At 35.3% G+C, this 17,396-nt stretch overlaps 1 long non-coding RNA gene across 1 annotated transcript; it reads left to right on the forward strand.

Annotated features, from left to right (window-relative positions):
- Window positions 1-278: 278 nt before the first annotated feature.
- LOC126956973 (uncharacterized) lies at window positions 279-2,080 on the forward strand. The gene is made up of 3 exons (XR_007726622.1): window positions 279-570; window positions 1,069-1,214; window positions 2,015-2,080. It is a non-coding gene; the product is annotated as an uncharacterized LOC126956973 (long non-coding RNA).
- Window positions 2,081-17,396: the final 15,316 nt, after the last annotated feature.

Here is a 17,396-nt window from a genome sequence, read left to right on the forward strand (position 1 = left end):
ATCTTTATTCTTTCCACTGCCTTATTTTTTTCTATAGCATTTATTATATTTTAATATAATAAATAATACTTATTTTCGTAAATATCTCTATCCTTTCACTCCCTAAAAATAAAAGCAGAGTTTTTTGTTTTATTCCCCCTTCAATGTTTTATCTCCAGTTTCCAGAAAGTTTCTAAAAATTTAATATGGTGCTATAATTACTATATCTGCCCTCATGATGACCTCATAGAAACATTGTCCATATTACATTCTAGAACTTAAGGACAAGCAACAAGCAGAGAAGCTGTGATTAGAATTGCTATGTTTATTAAACTGAGGAGATAACGTAAATTGATTCCTCTCTCTAACTCTTGCTAATCAGGCGCTACTTCTCTGGAATTATGGCAAGAGTTGAGACTAAATAAAACAAAGGGACAATTGGAACTAGCCTTCACAATCTTGGAGACAGTAAAATTCCTTTGAAGGCTAAAAGACCATTTTTGTCATTGGAGATGTTTACTGATTATATTCACAAATCCTTCATCAAGACTTCTTTCTTAAGAAGCCTCCTTCAGAAGAGAAATTCTCTAAGTAAGGCCAGTGAAGTAATCAATATAATTGTTTTTCTGAGCATTTATTCTTAGTTTTATTAGATTGTCTTTATTTTCATTTAGTAGGAATCAAATTATTACCTCATAAAAGAGGACAATGGTATTATCACTGTTCTAATGTTGTACTGTTTGTAGAATTATATCCTATGTTATCAGACAGTGAATATTAGTATTTACAAAGTCAGGAACAAACATTTTTAAATGGGGTCAGAGGAAGGGAGAAAATACCAAGCAAGAGACACAACTCTATTTATGTTATCCTGACTTCCTTGTATTTTAAGGGAAAAATAAACAGCACACACTTGGATTACTGTGATTAGTTTTTGATGCTCAAAGAGTGCAAATAAAATTCAATAATCAGATTCACATTACATTATCAAAAAAGTTAGAATCTCTCGGTATGCAGGGCTCAATCACCTTAAAACTAAGATTGTGAATGTCGTTAGTTAAAAAACTAATTTTCTTCTACTTCTTATAGGCATTAAAAACTATCACAGACACATGAATATTATATGAGTATTTCAAAGCAAATTTGGATTAAAATTCATCAAATTCATGACATACATGGAGTTCCCTGAAGCATTATTTCATATTTCTGGATTTTCAAAGTGATTACATATTAAAGTATGTATGTATACAAGCATGTAAGTTACCTAGAGTTTTTGCATCATACTGAAGATGTATTAGCAGAGGAATTTAATAAAATATGCACAGCAATGCTTAAATAATCTTAAGCACAAGCAAATGTTATCTTCAAATTTTATCATAAGTGTTTTATATATATACACAAATAAGGTAGAAAACTATTTTAATATGTAAACTATGTCCTAGAAAAGATATCACTTGTGTATTTAAATAGTATATATTAGCAGCTCCTGTGGATTTACTGTGATTTACAGTGGGGAGCCTGTAGATGGTATATGAAAGACGTTTGGATGTGTTTTTTTTTTCCTCCTCCACATTTAAATGTTAAAACTTCAATAACTTTTGAATAATTTTATACTGTTCTTGCACGTATTAATATTAATATTTGATTTTTAAAGAGAGTCATGTTGTTGTCATCGACTAGCTTGGATGATATACTTAAGAAAGAGAATAACATAAATGTCTGTCTTAGCTCAGGTTGCCACAGCAAAGTACTACAATATGGGTAGCTTGAACAATTGAAATTTATTTTCTCATAGTTTTGGAAGCTGGAAATCCGATCTTGCAGTGCCATTTCTGTGAGGGCTGTCTTTCCAGCTTGTATATGTCCATCTTCTTGTTACATCCTTATATGGCCTTTTCACAATCTTCACACAGAGAGAACAAGCCAGCCCTCTGATATCTTTTCTTTAAAGGACACTAATTCCATTGGATCTGGATTTATGTCCCTCACCCCCATCTCCTCTTATAACCTCATTTAATCTTAATTATTTCCTTAGAGGCCTCGTCTCCAAAATTACCACACTGAGGGCCAAGACTTCAACATATGGTGGAGAGCAGGAGGTGAGGACACAAACATTCAGTCTTTATTAATGACAGAGCATATAATTTTGATTATGATTATGATACTGGTTACATAGGAGTCATGTTGTAAAAGCTCAGATTATCTGTGGAACTTGCACAAAATGGATATTGTATAGGTTTCCTTGGCAATTTCATTGAAGTTGTAGGTATGATGATGAACTGCTATTTAAATACTTCTATGATCACTGAAAATATATATTATATATTACATATAGTATGATTGACAGCATTTTCTATTTGGATAATTACTACAGCCACATAAATATCTATTTGTTATGTTTAAATAATATCAGTATATAATCATCTTTCAGCATTAAAAATAATCAAAATTATATTTATCTTTTAATTCCAAAATTTAAACTTTTTCTGTTTATGCACCAATTTAAAATGATATTTAAACTTTCAGATTACTAAATATAGTACATATTTCTACTACAGAAATGTGTATGTCCTTATGTTTAGACATAACCTTGTTTTATTATTATATAGTACTAGTTAGGTCAGTATCAGTTCTTTGGATTTAGGGCCAGTTACCTTTATGTCAGCAAGGTTTCCAAACTTCTAAGTCCCTATCTGTCCTCCAGACGTCTGTCCGGAGAGAGTTCATGTCTGTCTCTCTGTCTCCTTTTTTTTTTCACTTCATGAGTTATAATATTCTTCTCCAGGTATTTGATCATCATCTATGAAATTTCTAATAGATGTTTTTGGTGATACTGTTTGCTAAAACTGTGCTAACAAATGTGTTAGATAGTTAAGATATAGATACTCTATGGGCATGGCAGAGAAATTATTTTTAAAGAAATTGCTGGTTAGGGAAGATTGACTCTGCTTTAATGGCAACAGAGAGTTCAAGAAGTAGGTGAGGGTCGTCACCTGGATCAGTAAGAAAGAGGTCAGTTACTCTTTTTTTTCAAAAACCCCTATGTCTTTCATTGAACTGTGAGAGGAAACTGACATTAAAAAGAAATAAATAAATACAACAAAAACTAAGAGGGAACTGTGGATCTAGCAAAGCAAAAAAAAAAAAAAAAAAAAAAAATCCCTTCTGTTTTTGGTGGGAGATGTTGGATAGATGGGATAGTTATCATCGCTTATAGGAGACAAAGGAAGTAAGGCAGATTTTGTCACCTGAAAGAAGACAAATTGAAAAACTAAAAATTGGCTGAGTGTGGTGACTCATGCCTGTAATCACAGAGCTTTGGGAGGCAGAGGTGGACGGATCACTTGAGGCTAGGAGTTCAAGACCAGCCTGGGCAACATGGTGAAATACCACCTCTACTAAAATAAGCTGCCTTTTTTTCTCTTGTAAAATTATATTCTTCGTAGTAAAATTACTGAATTACTGCCAACACATTCTCAGCTTAGTTTGCAAAGAGTTTGGTTTTACAACTAATTATGGACAATGAGTCTTGTGGGAATGATATGCTTGGATTATAGGCCACCACCTTAAAAAGAAGATTGTCCTTCACATCTTCAATTCTACAGGCTGGAAGGCAGAGATATTGAGTCACCTGGTGATGCACACTAGGGTTACAACCTAGGGAGTGTTTCACAAGCTAGAAATATTGAAAGAACCTAGATGTCTTTGTGGAGCAGAAGTTTCTACTCACTCTGGACTACAAAATATTCTCTGTGCCATTACATAAAAATAAAGAAATGGCTGTCCTGTATTGGCACTCTTTGTTACAGAAGCTTAACTTATACTCCATAAATATGTAAAATTGATCATTGGAAGTGTGTGCTATTATAACAAAAAGTCTACACATTGTTGGCCTAACAGTTGGCATACAGGCAGTATACATAGTGCAAGATAGAAAGTTGGTCATATTCATCTTGGCAATTACAGGTGATAAGACTGTCACCTGTGATAACTTAGAACACAGAACATGTGTTTATTGAACTTGTAGTTCTGCAAAAGTGATTAGAAAACTACAATTACTGATACTCCTTGATGCTTCTAGCAGAGTGATACAAGAAAGTGATTGATTCTAGCAAAAATCTGAATTTGCTAGTAGAAATGGAAGGAAATTCTACACCTCTCTGAGAAAATTTCTGTGCATATGGCCTGCAATTTAAATTGACTGAACTGTTGGTAATGTTGGTCCTCAAAGTTGGAAAAACCAAGGGCTTCTGAAGCCCAAGCAGCAGGAGATAGGGTTGTCATTGAGTGTCTTTTGCAAAAGCCTACAGTTAAGTGAAAGACAGTGAGAGCCAGCTCAGTTCCAAAGAAGGAATGAATGGTGCTGCTCTCCCCAACTCACTCCATGTCTGCTATTTCAGCTGACCTGTCTTAGGAACTGTGACCAGATGTGATTGGCTACTGTCGAAATAATGACAAGCAAATAGACCAAAATCCTCTGAAGGTGTCTGTATCCCCAAAGATACATAAACTTTAGTCTATAAACTTCATGGCCCACTTTAGATGGGGCCAGACAGGATAGTGCAGTAGAAAGGTTTTTCTTCATTGGAAATCCAGGGGTCATGGAAGATAACACATAAGATAATTTAAAAGGGTAGAATTAAGAGTTGCCCAATGAGCTAATGATGAAAATTTCTCCATAAAGAGAAGGGAGTTTCAATAATTTCTGCAAAGTAATTGATAACTAATATGAAATACTGACTGCACTATGCTTTCCATTCTTCACATTTTTTTCTTTTTGCAATTATCCTTTCTACTTCACCAATTTATATTGGGTGGAGCGAACAATTTATCTTTTAGCGTAACAATCACCAGGAAATAAAAAGACATATCATCTTGATTTGCTAAAAAGTATAGGGCCTACCCCCAAGCATTTGGATGATGAGATGAATTCAGTAAGTAGTAGGTTATTTAGAAAGTTATTGACAATGACATACATAGAAATGTCAGTATACCATGGTAAACATTTTTAACTGGTTCCTAATTTTTTGCCTGCTGTTTTTGTTTTGTTTCGTTTTGTTTTTAGAAATTGTATTAGTGCATTTTCACACCACTAATAAAGACTTACCTGAGACTGTTAAATGTACAAAAGAAGGAGGTTTAATTGGACTTACAGTTCTACGTGGCTGGGGAAGCCTCACAATTATGGCAGAAGGCAAAAAGGAGCAAGTCCCATCTTACATGGATAGCAGCAGGAAAAGCGAGAATGAAGAAGACTCAAAAACAGAAATCCCTGATAAAACCATAAGATCTCATAAGACGTATTCACTACCATGAGAACAGTATGCGGGAAACCACCCCAATGATCCTATTATCTCTCACCAGGTTCCTCCCACAGAACGTGGGAATTATAAAAGTACAATTCAAGATGAGATTTAGATGGGGACATAGAGCCAAATCATATCATTCCACCCCTGGACCGTGTCAAATCTCATGTAAATCACATTCCAAAACCAATCATGCCTTCCCAATAGTCCCCCAAAGTCTTACCTCATTTCAGCATTAACTCAAAAGCCCATAGTCCAAAGTCCCATCTGAGACAAGGCAAGTCCCTTCTGCCTATGAGCCTGTAAAATCAAAAGCAAGATAGTCATTTCCTAGATATAATGGGAATACAAACACTGGGTAAATACAACCGTTCCACATGGGAAGCATTGACCAAAACAAAGGGACTGGACGGGGGTGCTATGCAAGGCTGAAATCCAGTGGGGCAGTCAAATTTTAAAGCTCCAAAATGACTTTGACTCCATGTCTCACATTCAGGTCACATTGATTCAAGAAGTAGATTCCCATAGTCTTGGGCAGTTTCATCCTGTGGCTTTTCAAGGTATAGCCTTCGTCCTGGCTGCTTTCATGTGCTGGCATTGAGTATCTGCAGCTTTTCCAGGTGCATGGTGCAAACTTTCAGTGGATCTATCATTCTGGGATCTGGAGGATGGTGGCCCTCTTCTCACAGCTCAACTAGGTGGTACCCCAGTAGGGACTCTGCACAGGGGCTCTGACCTGACGTTTCCTTTCTGCACTGCCCTACAGAGGTTCTCCATGAGGGCCCCACCCCGTGTGAACGTCTGCCTGGGCATCCAGACATTTCTATACATCTGAAATCTAGGTAGAGGTTCACAAGCTTCAATTCTCGACTTCTTTGCACTTGAAGGCTCAGCACCACATGGAAGTTGCCAAGGCTTGATGCTTGCATGCTCTGAAGCCACAGCCTGAGTTTTATGTTGGCCCCTTTCAGCCATAGCTGGAGTGGCTGGGATGCAGGGCACCAAGTCCCTAAGGTGCACACAGCATTGGGACCCAGGCCTCATCCCATGCAACCATTTTTTTCCTTCTAGGCTTCTGAGTCTGTGATGGGAGGGGCTGCCAGGAAGACCTATGAAATGCCCTGAAGACATTTTTCCAACTGTCTTGGGAATTAACATTCGGGTCCTTGTTATTTATGCAAGTTTCTGAAGCCAGCTTTAATTTCTCCTCAAAAATATATATATATTTTTTTTTCTTTTCTACTGCATTGTCAGGCTGCATATTTTCTGATTTTATCCTCAGTTTCCCTTTTAAAATGGAATGTTTTTAACAGCACCCAAGTCACCTCTTGAATGGCTTTGCTGCTTAGAAATATCTTCCACCAGATACCCTAAATCATCTCTCAAGTTCAAAGTTCCACAAATCTCTATGGCAGGGGCAAAATACCACCAGTCTCTTTGCTTAAACATAGTAAGAGTCACCTTTGCTCCAGTTCCCAACAAGTTCCTCATCTTCACCTAAGACCACCTCAGTCTGTACTTCATTGTCCGTAGCACTATCAGCATTTTCGTCAAAGCCATTCAACAAATCTCTAGGAGGTTCCAAACTTTCCCAGCATTTTCCTGTCTTCTTCCGAGCCCTCTAAACTGTTCCAAACTCTGCTTGTTACCTTGTTTCAAAGTTGCTTCCACATTTTCGGGTATCTTTTCAGCAACACCCCACTCTACTGATACCAATTTACTGTTTTCACGCTGCTGATAAAGACTTATTCACTACATGAGAACAGTATGAGAAAACCAACCCCATGATTCAATTACCCCCCATCTGGTCCCTCCCACTACATGTGGGAATTATGGGAGTACAATTCAAGTTGAGATGTGGGTGGGGACACAGCCAAACCAGATCTGAAATAGAATAATCAATTTTCAAATAAGTACATGGCAACACAGCACTAATACACTCCCAGCTTCCCTTGGATCTAATGGCAGTAGTCACCTAACTTATTCTGAGCTCTGGATGCAGAAAGGAGATAAGCAATTTATTTGGATCATATGCATAAGAGAAAATTACTTGTCCTCTATTTCATTTCTTCTTTCTTTTGCAAGCTGCAATATTGAAACACTAGGAATTATTCTATTTGACCATGTAAATGAGTAAAACACCCTAAGGGACAGTAGAATTACAATAACAAATAAATTAGGTTTTAGATAACCTCTTAGACTAGAGGCAGTTAGTCACTGTGATCTGCCCATTTATCTGCAGGGCTCTTTTCTTGAAAATTTTGTAAGAAAGTTTCCCTCTCTTCTACTCATAACTTTACTTTGGAAAATTCTGGGATCAACCCAGTTTTCTAATCTTAATTTGTGGCATACCATTTTAACTACGTACTTGACAATTCTTTTTTTATCTTTGAAGTGCAAGCAACTGACAAGGATATGACTAAGTCTGATTACGCTATCACATTTTCCTGGGATGCTGTATGGCATTTCAATCTATAGATTCATGATTTCTTTTTCTTGAATTTCTACATTATTTATTGTTCAAGGAGGAAAGTATATGCTCACTAGCCAATATTCCAAACATTGGAAATGTCTGGTTTTCTTCGTGGTATGCGGGTTTTCTATCCCTATCATACACATACTCAGGACCTTGGCAGGTTAAAGTAACAGAAAACTACAGATAATAAATTAGCTCACATGTCTGACAGTGGTAATATTGGACTACATTCAAGGCATCAGTAAGGATGCACTGCTTTCTGCAGGATCTGGGGGATGCTTTGTTTCCTTGCATTTTACAACTTCTAGAAGATCCCTGAGTTAATTAATTGGCTCATGTCACTTTCCTTCATCTGTATAGCCAGGAACTCACATCTCTCTGACTCTTCCTCTTTCCACATTTTTCTTTCTCTAGCCACAGCCCAGAATGGTCCCCTGCATTTAAGAATTCATATGATTAGTTCAGACCCAACTGGATAATTGAGACAATCTATCCATCACAAGGTTCATAAACTTAATCATATCTGCCAAATCTTTCTTGTCAGGTAACATCACATATTCGTATGTCCTGAGGATTTGAAAGTGGGTACCTTTGGGGGTTGTCTACTATACAAGGTTGATGATTTCCTTTAGTTTGTTTCACTGCTTTGGTCGCTCTTCCTGGGACATGACCTAACCTCTTTGTATGGCTTGTGGGCTTCTTTTCTCCTTAAATTAACTCAACCATGATCCATTTTATCTTTTTCTGGTTATTAATCCTGTCCTTTGTATCATTTACATTGTTTTAAACAGTGCCTATTCTCCTACACTGCTTTAAATGTAGCCTTCATTACTGATGCTTTTATTTTCCACTTTCATCTTTTTCTTCCACTCTGTCATCTTTGGAATTATTTCCTTATATTATGTAACTGTATTTTTGTAGCTTTTTTTTTTAAGATGGAGTTTTCTCTATCTCCTAGGCTGCGGTGCAGTGGCACAATCTCGGCTCACTGCAACCTCCGCCTCCTGGGTTGAAGCTATTCTACTGACTCAGCCTCTTGAGTAGCTGGGACTACAGGCACTTGCCACCATGCCCGGCTAATTTTTTATATTTTTAGTAGAGACAGGGTTTCACCGTGTTAGCAGGGATGGTCTTGATCTCCTAACCCTGTGATCTGCCTGCCTTGGCCTCCCAAAGTGCTGGGATTACAGGTGTGAGCCACCGTGCCTGACCTGTAGCTTCTTTAGTGCTTCATTTTGTGGTGTGGTTACCTCATTATTGTTATTATTATTATTATTATTATTCATAGCAATTCATTTGGCTAAATGCTCAACTTCTCTTGATTTGTTGTACAAAGTTCCAGAAAGTTTGGGAAGCTTTGCTTGTTATTTTACCTTTATTCTTTTTTGCTTGTTGTGATATTGTCTAGTTTCTGTAATTATTTATTTTAGGTTTGTTGATTTTTTAAATGACAGGATGACAAATAACTACAAAAGCAAATAGAGAGAATGAATGTGAAGGAGAGACAAGGACTATGTAACAGGCTATTAGTAATTCTCCAGGTTGTACGATTAACTTAGGTATGCCATGCGGTCATATTTTTACAGATATAATACATATACACAGAGTTGTGTTTATAAATTTGTAGTATATGTTTCAAGTTAGTTTACAATTCCAAAACCCTGTTATCCAGTATCCCTTAATAATGGTCCATTTCATGAGAATTCATATATATAATTTACAATTTGGGGCCATTTTCTTTGAATCTTCCTGATGTCAAAGACAGCCTCACCGTCAGTTCTTACAACGTGGTTTAATTTCTCTACATTCTCTACATTGATTATGGAATACAACTTGAAGCTTTTTTTCCTCAAATGTGCCGTATTCTTTAGGGAAAGGTGCTCTGTTGGCTTTGTGGGGTGTATGCAACCCTAAAGAGGTTTCTCAGAATCCTTCCTTATGCTTACTTGAACTTTTCTTTATTTGGCATTATATTTTCCTACATACTATCTAAGAAAGGTATCAAAGTATCCTGGTATTGTGGAATATAGAGTTTGGATTATTGCTCTTTTTTTCACATTGTCATTGTTTGCATTAGAACAACATCATCTTTTCTCTTTCTGTTTGAATAAATTTCCTAAGAGAGAATATTCACTATATGTACATATAACATTAATACCAGTTAAATTTTAATTCCTTAGTGGAAATAATAAGTGTAAATCTAACTAACTTAATATTGACTTGAAAATGTATGTATATGCATATATATAAAAACCAATTATTTACATATAAAGTACATATATATACATATAATATACACAAATTAATTTATATTCTGTATCTCCAAACACCAAGTTATCACATATATTTATTTTATTTTGAAAAATAACACACCTGGATGACTGACTGATTTTTTCTTTCTTTAATTGCTGTTTCAAATGTTAGCCAAGCCATTGAAATAAGTTAATCTATAAGCAAGTATAATACTAATATTGAAATTATTAATACATTAATTATTTGCATACTTACTCAAAATTGAGTGTTCAAATTTAAATTGTTCCTAGTTGGAAATTTTCAAAGAGATCTATGTTTTCTCAATTAATTTCAAAGGAAAAGACTTTTGCTGTAGGAAATTTTTAAGCATTTTCCAATTTATCTCAATTTCTAATGATAATATAATGAGGAAGCATTTATAATTAGCTGGCTTATTGATTGATTGCCCTTGTTTCGTTTTATTATGCTAGCACTATCAAAGTTTATATGTTAATAACTTTCATTTTATAATTTCCATAATTTATCTTTAAATTAGTTTTCCTGGTATAAATATATATGTTGGAGAATATTTCTCTCCATTTTTTTCTCACTGAAATGAAATAATCATACAGCATAGTGAATCAATTAAAATAAAAAGGACGTTTAAAACATCTACTAGGGCTCTCCTGTCCGGTACGTAGGAAGCTAGAAATCACCACTTCATCCAAACAACAAGTAAAAAGCTGAACAAACTAAAATAATTTCCTTAGGTTTGTCACGGAAATGTGTTCACAGGGCAAACCACTGCTCACCAAATTGGAGAGACCTACAGGTGAATGCCAAAAGTCCTGGTTTGCCAGAGCAGAAACCTTCAAGCATGAACCTCAAAGACAACCCATATTGGTGTAGGGAAACTTGGGTTATAAGTGATGAATTTCTGGAGGCGTGTGGACAAGATAGTGTAGGCTAAAACTGCGTGTTTCCCTTCTCTGAGTTCAGCTGGGTTCTCATTAAACCAAGCAGGTTAGTCTCTGGTTAAACAATTTCCCCTGCAGGTGGAATAAATTTTACAAATCGCATCTCTGATTTCACAAATCAGAGATGAAATATCATCTCTGAGACATAACAACTGCAAGGGGACTCAGTCACTGGGGGCTCCCACATTTTTTTGAAACTTACCAGCTTGACCCGTTCCTTACAGTAAATATCAGAGAAAATTTTCCTCATTTTTCTGGCAGGGGAAGGGGAAAGATAACCATTTTGAAATACTTCAGAGCATCTGTTTTTCTTAACAAGACCTACCTGAAGGAGAAACTGTTTTTACCAGAGACTAACCTGCTGGGTTTAATGAGAACCTAACTGTATTCAGAGAAGGGAAAGACACAATTCTAGCTTACTCTAGACATTCTTTCTCAACAACGAGGGGCAGGTGGATTTTAGAAGCATGTGTGAGGTTCACAGTTCACTGGTACACACTTACTAAATCTGCTGATGGGACTGTAGAACACTTCTCTCTTTGCCACCCCACATTTTACAACCACATTACTAAAGGTTGCTTTAACCTTTACAGATGTTTCTTTCACTGAATATGTCAAGAGTTTGCTTATCTCAACAATGAGCTACCACTACACATTTCTTTAAAATTCAAAACCCTGACAAGGCTTAATGCTGGCGAGGATGTAGAACAATAGGAACTTCCAATCATCGCTGATGTAAATACTAAGTGGTATAGCCACTTTGGTAGGCAGTTTGGTGATTTGTTATACAACCAAACATACAACAATAATACAGTCTAGTAATTACAGTCCTTGGTATTTGCTCAAAAGAGTGAAAGAACTCATGTCTACACAAAAACCTGCACATGAATGTTCACAGCAGCTTTATTCATAATTGATGAAACATCAGACAATTTGGATATGGTTTGTTTGGCCCTGCCAAATCTCTTGTTGAAATTTGCTCACCAGTGTGGGAGGTGGGGCCTGATGAAAGGTGTTTGGGTTTTGCTGGTGGATCCCCCGTGTATGGCTTGCTGCCGTTATTGCAGCCATGAATGGGTATTCACTCAGTTCCAGAAGAACTTGTTGTAGAAAAGAGCCAGACTCCTCCTCTGTTCTCTCTTTTGCTTCCTCTCTTGCTAGGTCATTTGCACACACCAGCTCCCCTTAACCTTCTGTCATGAGTGGAAGCATCCTGAGGCCCTCACCAGGAGGAGGTGCGGGTGCCATACTTCTTATACAGCCTGCAGAACTGTGAGCCAAATAAACTTCTTCTCTATAAATCAGCCAGTTTCAGGTATTCCTATATAGCAGCACAAACAAAATAAAACAATGCCCTTCGGCAGGTGAATGGGCAAATAAACTGTGGTGCCTGATAGTGAAAGATATTCAGTATTAAAAAGAAATACGTTTCAAGCCATGAAAAGACATGGAGGACACTTAAATACATATTTCTAGGTGAAAATGCTTGCAGGATACATTTTAAGAATTAATTTATTATAGTAGCATTTATAATTATTTGGGCATTAAAATTATTTTCTGTATATTTAATTAGTTTTTCAAAGTATTGGAGATAAGAATTCACACATTAGTATTACCATAAAATAAAAACAAACATTATGCTTCCTTTATTTTTGTTTTGGATACCACATAGGTGGTCATTAGACAATAGAAACTTGATTTCACATTTGTGTGCTTCTTACCCCATCACTTTTACTTGTCAACACATGCCCATGTGCTCCATACTGAATAGCAATATGATTGGGGTATGAGACCAGCACATCTCTTATCTGAGGTTCTGGCTGATGATGAAGAATACAGAAATTTCAGGAAGCGTATGCGTGCAAAGTTTCATTTCTTTAAATATGTGAGAATAAACCCTATAACTTCCAAAGTTCACAGTATTTGAATAAGTTGTTTTACATAGTGTGGTTTATATATATAATTTTATATATATATATATAAAATATATAATTAGTTATCAAGAAGAGAAAGATAATTTTAATAATCTGCAAATATTTGGAAATTTAATAACATCCCAAATAACCATAATTTCAGTAAACATAAAAAATTATTTTAATATTTAATATTAAAATATTCTAAATAGAATGAAATAAAAGCACAGAATATAACATCAAATGTGTAGAATAAGGTTAAAGCAGTTCTTAGGAAATGTATCATTGAGTAAATGGTTTCTATATTAGAAAACCAGAAAGAAAACAAAATATGGGTTTTTAAAAAATATAATTATATTGATAAATTCTTTATAAAATGATCATGAAAAGCAGAGAGAGACAGAAAGCACAAATAATACCTACTAATACAGGAATATACCAATATTATTTATACATCCTATGGACATTAAAATGGTAATAGGAGAATATGACGAATAAATTTATGCCAAAATATTTGAAAATGAACAAATCTTTGAAACATAAAAATTACATATACAAAAAGAAATTAATAATCTGAATAGCCTTATATCTATTAAACAATTGAATACATACTTAAAAAAAAAATCTTAGGCCCAAATGACTTCCCCGGTCAATTAAAGAAAACATTTTAGAAAGAAAAAAATGATTATATTCAAACTCTTTCTGAAAAGAGTAGGGAAGAGAACATTTTTAAATTAATTTTGTTGGGCCAGAATTCTAGAATCACCTCAATAGCAAACACATACAAAATGTTGCAGAAGATTACTACAATGCAATATTCCTCACAAACGCAAGTGCAAAAATTCAAGAGATTAATTTACATTTCTCTAAATTGTCCAATAGTGTCCCCTAAATAAAGGCCTGAATCAAGTTTGAATGATTCTGTTTTCATATTAGCATTTAAAAACCATATTCAGGCTAGGTGCAGTGGCTCAAACCTGTAATCCCATCACTTTAGGAGGCTGAGGCTGGTAGATCACTTGAGGTCAGGAGTTCGAGACCAGCCTGGCCAACATGGTGAAACCTCATCTCTGCCAAAGATATAAAAAATTAGCTGGGTGTGGTGGCATGCACCTGTAATCCCAGCTACTCAGGAGGCCGAGGCAGGATAATCGCTTGGTCCTGGTAGGCGGATGTTGCAGTGAGCCGCCATGGCATCATTGCACTCCAGTCTGGGCAATAGAGTGAGACTCCATCTTTAAATAAATAAATAAATAAATAAATAAATGAAATAAAAACGATATTCAGAACATTATCCAGGTAGTGTTCACAAAGTCATCTGAGCATGTAGAACCTCTTTTACTTATTTATTTTTGGAGGGTTTTCTTTTCTCTGTTTCGTATGCAAAAATATTTTGTTTCTTTGATTGAAAGGCATGTAACATTTACTTTCTTTTGTGTCTTATACAAATACATGATCTCTTGGATTTATGTGTCATAACTCTATAGCTAGAATTCCATTATTTTTTCTATTGTAAATTTTTAATTTTTTTCTAAGTATCATTAAACTGATTTTCATAATATATGTGCTCCTCCTACACCCCAAATGATCCAAATATATACCAAACTTAAACTCTTGAAAACTGTCTTTATTCCTTAGGCAGAGAAAATGTTTTACTACCTTTCCAACATCTCTATTTATACTTTTACTTGACCCAATTGCTATTAGTTACCACTCTTTTCTTTTGTCATATTTATTGTTTTCTCTGCTCATATTTATATTTTGTATCATTAAGTACAATAAAGTAGTCTGAATGAGATAGATTCTTTTTCCAGGATAAGAGAGAAGAAAACAAAAACATAACCATTCATTTCTTTCTTAGCTTCCAAGTTTTTTACTCCATAACATATGTTCAAATAATATGTAGTTTACATTTAAGTTATAATTGCTGGATTTGCCTTCTTGCTAGCTAGATAAAAATACTTAAACATCTATAATAGGTCTTGCAATGATTGTATGCACATGGATCCAAAAGAAAGGGCCATTAACCAAAGATGGTAGGGATTATGGGTGTCTGTTATTGCTGCATGAGATATTATCAACTGTTAGTGAAATCGCCTATAGGCATACTGATCGTGAAATTAAGAAAATCTCAGAGGATAGCTTCAGTTTTCTAATATATATTCTTCTCTTCAAAGGAAATTACACACTTCCTTTAGAGTGGCCATAAGATAATTTCCAACTAAACTGAAAATTAAAAAGTGGAATAGAAAGTTTTAAACATCTGGATCATAACCAATTGCTGAGCAATAAACAGCAAGAGTAAATCATAAATCATAGTAGACCAATATAACTGCATTTTTTATTAATCTCTAAACTTAGATGTTGATTTTAGTACATTCATTTACTATACTGTCATATTTTCCTTTATTTAATTCCATTTGAATATGCATGATTCTATCCTTATGGAATAAACACTAATGTAGCTTTTAAAAATACCTATATTGCTATCAATGAACTACAGTATATATGTTAGGACACAACTAAATTAGTTAATAACAGAGTGCACTAAGGAATGTTATGTGATAAGACTTAAGAATTTTTCCATAAATACTAGAAATTAATACTGACTAATGGAATTTAAGGGAATTTGAAAAACATACTAAAGTATTACATGTTTGTTAGATAAAAGTAATAATCACTCAATTATATTATGAAATAGAAGAATATTAAAATCCCAGAAATACGAAATGTAAGGATCTTAGAAGGAAACAGAAATACATGAAAACCTTAACAGAAAATAAACTTATGTTTAAAAACAAAAACAGATGAGAAGGGTGGGGCCCTGATCTGATAGGATTGGTGTGGCCTTGTGAGAAAAGGAAGAAAAAGAGAGCTTGATCTACCATGTAAGAACAGAGTAAGAAGGCAGCTTTCCGTAACCCAGGAAGAGCGCCTTTACCACAACCTGACCATGCTGGTACCCTAATGTCAGACGTTCCACCTCCAGAACTGTGAGGAAAAAACAATGTCTATAATTTAAGTCACCCAGTCATCTATATTTTAGAATCACAGCCTAAGCAGACTAAGACAGAAACATGCCAAAAGGATGCAAGAGCCAGGATATGTGTGTGTGTATATGTATATTAGATATAATGAATATATATGTGTGTATCTATATGTGTGTGTATCTATAGATATGTACAAATCTATATAGCATACATATCATATGTATCATATATACATATATACACACACGTATAATACATATATACACATATATATACACACACATACATAGAGAAAGAGACAGAGTAGTGGATTATAACCCATTGGACAACTTAAGAATCATGAGCTCATATAATACATATAAATTTTAAATAGAAACATTCTTCCTTGTAGTAGAACACCAACTAATAAAGATAAATAGTAATGGAGTTAGAAAATATCGATTAATACTAAAACGATAAGAAAAAAATGACAAGGAACAATATTTACATAATATTAACATATTTCCCTATGTTATGGGCTGAATATTTGTGTCTTCCCAAATTCATATGATGAAATTCTGTCAAAGAATGGTATTATGAGGTAGAGTCTTTGGGGATGATTAGATCCTAGAGCTGGAGCCCTCATTGAGTGGGATTAGTGCCCTTACAAGAAGACACATGAGAGAGCTTGTTACCTCTCTCTTTCCTGCTCCGTGTGAGGACACAGACAAAAGAATGCCATCTGTAAACCAGGGCCCACACCGGAATCTGACTATGCTGGCACCCCTGTCTCAGACATTTAAAATGATGGGAGAACGTTGATCGTAACCTTCTGAACTCTTTCTTTGACTCCCATGACATATTTACCTGATTTGCCTCCTACTTCTTTGGAAACTCCATCGAAGTAGTTTAGTGGTTGAATTTTTCTCTTTCTGAATTTCCAGAGAGGAAGTCTTTTTATCGTAATCTGAAGCTCTTTTTCTCAAACTGTAATCTCTAAAAATGGCTTCAGGTAATTAGCTTGATGCTTCCAAATTAATCTAACAGATGCAGGCTTTTTATAAGAACTTTTTTTTTTTTTTTCATTTTTCTTTTTGAGAGGAAGTCTTGCTGTGCCGCCAGGCTGGAGTGTAGTGGTGGGATCTTGGCTCACTGCAACCTCTGCTCAGGAGTTCAAGCGATTCTCACGTCTCAGCCTCCCGAGTAGCTGGTAATACAGGCCTGTGCCACCATGGCTGGCTAATTTTTGAATTTTTAGTAGAGACAGGGTTTCATTATGTTGACCAGGCTAGTCTCCAACTCCTGGTCTCAAGTGATCCTCCCACCTCGGCCTCCCAAATTCCTGGGATTCCAGGCGTGAGCCACTGCGCCTGGCCCAATAATTTTATTTTCATTTACCTCTCTAATAAAATATTTACTTGGGTATTTTAAAGTCAACACAAGGGCTTTTTGACAGATGCATATTAGACTATTATTCCCCAGGAATAAAATATTTTATCGTATAACCCATTTTCCCAACAAAGATGAATTCCTTCATAGAAGAG

Source organism: Macaca thibetana, chromosome 6 (assembly GCF_024542745.1).
Source record: "Macaca thibetana thibetana isolate TM-01 chromosome 6, ASM2454274v1, whole genome shotgun sequence".
Lineage (NCBI taxonomy): Eukaryota > Metazoa > Chordata > Mammalia > Primates > Cercopithecidae > Macaca > Macaca thibetana.